This window comes from Juglans microcarpa x Juglans regia, chromosome 1D (genome assembly GCF_004785595.1).
Source record: "Juglans microcarpa x Juglans regia isolate MS1-56 chromosome 1D, Jm3101_v1.0, whole genome shotgun sequence".
Taxonomy (NCBI): domain Eukaryota; kingdom Viridiplantae; phylum Streptophyta; class Magnoliopsida; order Fagales; family Juglandaceae; genus Juglans; species Juglans microcarpa x Juglans regia.
In genome coordinates, this window is record NC_054594.1 from 23,469,843 (window position 1) to 23,475,977 (window position 6,135).

Below are 6,135 nucleotides of genomic sequence, written 5' to 3' on the forward strand. Positions count from 1 at the left end.
TCAGTCAGATGGTAAATTAGACTTGGGGAGATGTGTGGTGATCTAGATGATGTCACATCATGCGTGTAAAATGGTTGCTCCTAAACAATGTCTACTATCTATATTTATTCTATACAAAAAAGGTAATTTTTACATAAGCATATGCCTAGACCAATACTAATACTCTAAATTACATCAAAAAAAAAAATTGTTACTTGACTGCACATGATTTTGAATACGGATAAGCTTACTATCCTTTTACCTATTCTTTACTATTTTGTGTATATTTAAAATTTTATTTTTTTATTGTTATTTAACATTCTTAATCATTAAAGAAAAAACTTAAAAAATATACAATTTTATTAATAGTTATTTTCTTAACCATTAAGTAAATGAAGTTTTAAAAAAATTTTAAAAATAAAAAGAGTACTAAAAATATGATAAAAGAGTAGTAAGATTATCATTATTCCATAACATTAGCATGCAGAAGGGCCATTTGGATACAGAGTTCTCATTTTATCTGATTTCAACTAACAATATTTTTGTTATTCACAAATTATCTCAGCTCATTTTATCTTATTTCACTATTCAAACGAATCCTAAGTATTAAGACATTTATTTGGGTAAATATTAGACTAATCTAAATAATATATTTATTTAGTGTTTGTTTCTCTTACATGTATTAAATAAAATACATGTTTTATATCATAAAAATATTTCATAAAAATAAATTTATAAATTAACGTAATTTGATTTGAAATATTAAATTTTAAAATTACTTTCATATATAGACAGACGTACGTACGTACCTGGAGAAACAAGGAAATGGAACAAAGTTGTTAATTTGTTGCTCAAATATTGATCTCCGTTGATCGGATCTGCACTTTAATATTTTTTGAATCGAAAAAGCCTAAAGGATACATTATATAAGGATAAAGCTACGCCCACCGCTTTAACATCCTGCTTCATCCATCCCGCTTGACATGGCAGCCAATGTGAAAAGATTTAATAAATTAAAAAATATCTCCTCTCCAACCTCCCTCCCAAAAACGTGAAGCAGCCCCTCTGAAGAAATCTCTCTTACGAAAACGTGAAGTAGCTTTGCCCTCTCTTCCTTGTTTCCCTCCCTCTCCCAAAAATGTAGTTAAAGTCAAGGTCGTTCAAAGGATCCATTTCAGATACCCCAAAATCGAACCCTTACACTTGTATTTCTAATAAAGTTGGTTTCACAGGAACATTAATTCCAATACTGAGTTTGCGGCAAAGCCCTACATGCCAAACCCTTCACGATTCTCAATCCACTTCGGTGAATTGTTTGAGATCGCGTCAGAAAGCTTGGAATTTTTCTTTTAGGTTTTTGGATTTCGGACCAATTTGAAAACCCAATTGAAGGTGGTGGTATACTTGAATACTTCCCAAGAAGGAACTAATTGAACATTTTTCTAGTAATATCTCCTGCTTCTATTTCATAACTTTGATCCCTTTGATGGATTCTCCAAAACAATAGACACCAACTACAGCATGCCTTTGATTTGTATGTAGTAAGTAAATTTTCTTGATTCTTGCATAGTTGCTGGCAAAATGATGGAACATAACAGAAATGAGGTTTTTAATTTCAAATTATTCAAATATGTATTATGTTATCAAGAAATCATTATGCTTCAATCGAGTAGGCCTTGTACGGGAAAAAAAATGCAGAGAGATGAAATCAGAGGACAGCAAATCTGTAATGGATTGGAGGGAAGAAATGGATTGGAGGGGAAGAAGAAATGAGAAGGAAGAAAAAGGGGAAGTAAAAACGAAAGGAAAAAAAAATGCAAAGAGTGAACTGGAATGAGGATTTGGGAAGACGAAATGGAATAGTAAAAACTAATGAAATGGGGGAAGACGTCGTGGGAAGGAAAAAAAAAAGGAAGCATGACATGTCAAGAGGGAAATAAAAAGGTAAAGAAGACGGTGGTTGTAGCATTACCCATTAAAAATATGGTAAAAGAGTAGTAAAATTATCATTATTTCATGACAATAGCCTGCTTAAGAGCCGTTTGGATATAGAGGTTTTTATTTTATTTTATTTCATTTCAACTAATAATCTTGTTGTTATTCACAAATTATCTCACTATATTTTATTTTATTTCATTTCATTTCAACTAATAATCTTCTTATTATTCATAAATTATTTCACTATCCAAATAAATATTAAGTATTACAACGTTCATTTGGCTAATTATTACACGAATTTGAATAATATATTTATTTAGTGTTTGTTTTTCTTAGATGTATTAAATAAGATAAATGTTTTATATCATAAAATTATTTCATAAAAATAAGTTTATAATTTGACATAATTTGAAGTGACATATTAAATTAGTTCTAATGAGACGTACGTAGAGAGCATTAAATTAGTTCTAGACAGATATATTAAATTAAAGCCTAAAGGATACATTATATAAAGATTCAGCAGCCTTATTCTGCCCCACGTAATTAAAGGGAACATGACTAGGCCTCCCTCGTCAGCTGTGTGACGTGTGATCCCCGATGTCAGAATATATATGTCTCGTTTGAACAGTAATATATGCCAAATTTGAAAAGCTATATTTTATATCATTTCATTTTTTTTTGAAAAAACAAGATGTTATGTCAACTTATTATTATAATTTTATGATTGATTTAGATAATAAAATAAGATGAGATAATTTTAGATAAAATTTAAATATTAAAAAAATATTATTAAAATATTTTTTTAATAATAATATTATTATTTTAAAATTTAAAAAAGTTGAATTTTTTAATATATTTTATATGAAAATTGTGATAATAAGATGAGATGAGTTGAGATAGTTTTGATATCTAAACAAGATCTTAAATTTTCATATAAAATATAATAAACAATTTATTTTTTCAAATCTTAAAATAATAACAATATTAAAAAGTATATTCTAATAATATTTTATTTAACTTTTAATTTTTATCTAAATTCAATTCACTATCTAAACGACATCAAAATAAATTTTGTTTACTAAATAAAACATAGAGAAAGAAGACAACGCATTGCAGAGAAAAGAATCAAAAGATATTGTTTCCAAAAATTAAATGTTATAGATATGTTACATGTCTGGGATGTCCGCCGTTGAACCCAAGGTTTCAAGTTTCATATAATTATATATCAACATATAAATTTTGATGATAACAAATGAATTCAAGCATGAAGGAGTCTCAAATTCAAGTTATCTACATAATGGAGCCAAGCACATCAACGAATCAAAAAAAAAAAAAAAAAAAAAAAAAGAACAAGCTTACAAATAAAGCTCTTAAAATAACTTTATACATCTCTTGATAAAATTCGAAATTGGATGAAGGCTCAAAATTAATATTTTCTCATAAAGCATCAAATTGCATTTTTCACATGTGCATGATATATTTGAAAATTAAATGTTTGAATTTTGAATTTTTAGAAGATGATTGATTGTCAGATTTCACATGTGCATGTTTTGTTTAAAACTTTTCAAAATTGATTGATACTCTTTTTTACATATGGAAAAGGAAAATGATTTTGTTTGAAAATTTTGAAAAGTAAATCATGCTCATTTTGTCATATGCGAAAAGTAAAAGATTAGGTTTGAAAATTTTGAAAAGTGATTGATCCACTTTTTGACATATGCAAAATGAAGATAATTTTGTTTGAAAATTTTGAAAAGTAAATCATGCTCATTTTGTAATATGCGAAAAGTAAAAGATTAGGTTTCAAAAGTTTCAAAAGTGAATGAGTTGGTTTTTTACAATTGCAAAAATGAGAAACTTTTATTTGAAAATTTTGAAAAGTGAGTGGTGCTCCTTTTTGACATGTGAATCTTTTTAAATTTGAAAATAAAATCTCATATGCCTATAAATAGTTGAATTGAGATCTTCAAATTACCACAACATGCAACAACAAAAGCATACGCACATCATTGCAAGTTTTACAACATTTATTCAAAACTTTGAATCTCTATTCTCTAAACATTAAGCCTTAATCCTTGTTGATTTTGATAGAGATATAGTTTGCGCTATATTGTTCTTATTCCACTCATTGATGAGTGTTTTCTGATAACCTACTCACTATCAGCTCTTGTATCAGTAAAATCGTGTGTATAACCCTTGTGTGTATAGAAGGGGTTCTACACAGGTTGAATCACCACCTATAAGGTGGTTGCAAGTGTAGATGGTGTTTTACATGGATTTTTTATAGCGATATTGTTCAAATGTGTAATAGGTTTCTATCTCCACCTGAAAGAGATTGAATAGTTAATTTGGGAATCCTCAAGGGATAGCTTGAGGTGAGGACGTAGGCAGTGGGGCTGAATCTCGTTAAAATACTAAGTTTGCTTCCTTTTACCCTTACTGTTTATATTTACTACTGCTTCGTATTTTGTTCATATTTGATATTATGCATTTGGTTTATAATTGTGTATTTTTAAATACAACCCAATTCATCCCCTCTTGTGTTAGTCATGTGGACAACAATTGGTATTAGAATCAGTGCTCTTTTATAAGATTAACTATCTTTTGAGTTAAGATCTTATAGCTAATATTGTAGCTATCTTTAGTGAAAGTCAAACCAATAGTCGACCATCACTATTTTACGGAGACAATTATACATTCTAGGAAGTTAGAATGAAAATTTTCCTTCAGGCTCAAGGTTGAGAAATTTTGAAATTCGGTGTAAATGGACCTTATATCTCAACAAAAGTTGTTAACGGAGAAAAAGTATATATAAAAAAAAAAAAAAAAAAAAAGTTCAATCTTGAAGACAATAGAATTACAACATTGAATTCAACGGCTATAAATCTCCTATATAATGCTCTCAATGGGAATGAATTCAATAAAATAATGACTTGCAAGACGATAAACGAAATTTGATATAACTTGAATGTTACTTATGAAGGAACTTCGCAAATCAAGGAATCGAAGATTTATATTCTTACTCATGAATATGAAATATTTAAAATGAATGATGATGAGTCTATTTCTAGTATGTACACTGTAACGCCCGTCCTTATGGTGGGTTTTTTATTTTTTATAAAATATTTTGAGAAAGGACGACGGGAATTACTGTCTGATTTAAAACTTTTTGCTTTCTTCCCAGGGTGCAAGACTCTACGTTTATAAAATAAAATTTGTTTTTACAATAAAAGAGGTTTACAACAGAAAACATCATTTTTAATAATAAAAGGCCTCTCTTACATTTAAATGCTCGTGCCTAGACTTTCGTGCTCTTCCCCATGGGCCGTGTCCGTCCCAACGCGTACTTCAATTCCTTCCCTGTTGGGGGAGGGACATACATAAAAACTAAAATGAGTCGAAGACTCATAAGCATTACTTCATCCAGTTAAAATATAACAACGTAGGTTTTCATTCATGCATTCATCATTTGTACATACTATACATACATGCATGCGTGCATACGTGCGTTCATTTAAAAACTTCATTGGACGGGGTTTTCCTTTCTTTTAGTAAAACGTTTCACCCGTCAATGCCTTCATTTCTTAAAGTGCGTTCGTGCATGCGTACATACGTATATACATACATTCTTTCTTTTCACTTTCATAGGCCGGTACACATTGTTACGCCCCGTGTGTTAGGGTTAGCGGCTCTTTGATCTGGATTCTGCCCGTGGCCACAGGTTGGGAATTCCTTTTCATAGGGGGCAGCACTGGGTGCACTACTAGTACTACTTACCCGGCATTGCAATCTGCCCATTCATTGGTACCCTTTCATTCATTCATGTGGCCCTTACGTATCTTCATACATTTCATGCTTTCATTCATTCTTTCATTCATTCGTTCATGTCAGCTCTGAAGAGCTAGAGCTTTCATTCAGTTCTTTCTTTCATTTAACATGAGAAAACATTTCTTTTCGTGAGAAAACGTCATTTCGTGAGCATGGGCTCTAACGTCCTCTTTCATGACGTCCACGAGCATCACCTCGCTGCATTCACAAAGTATCGGTTCGCACCGTCCATAAAACATAAGGCACGGGCTCAAACTTTGCCTTTCGCGACATCTATAAGCATCACCTTGAACGTCGGCCTTCGCGGCGTCCGCGAGCATCACCTCGCGGCGCTCACAACGGCGTTGGTCCGTAGGATCCGTGAAGGCATCGGCTCGAGCTCGTCTTTCG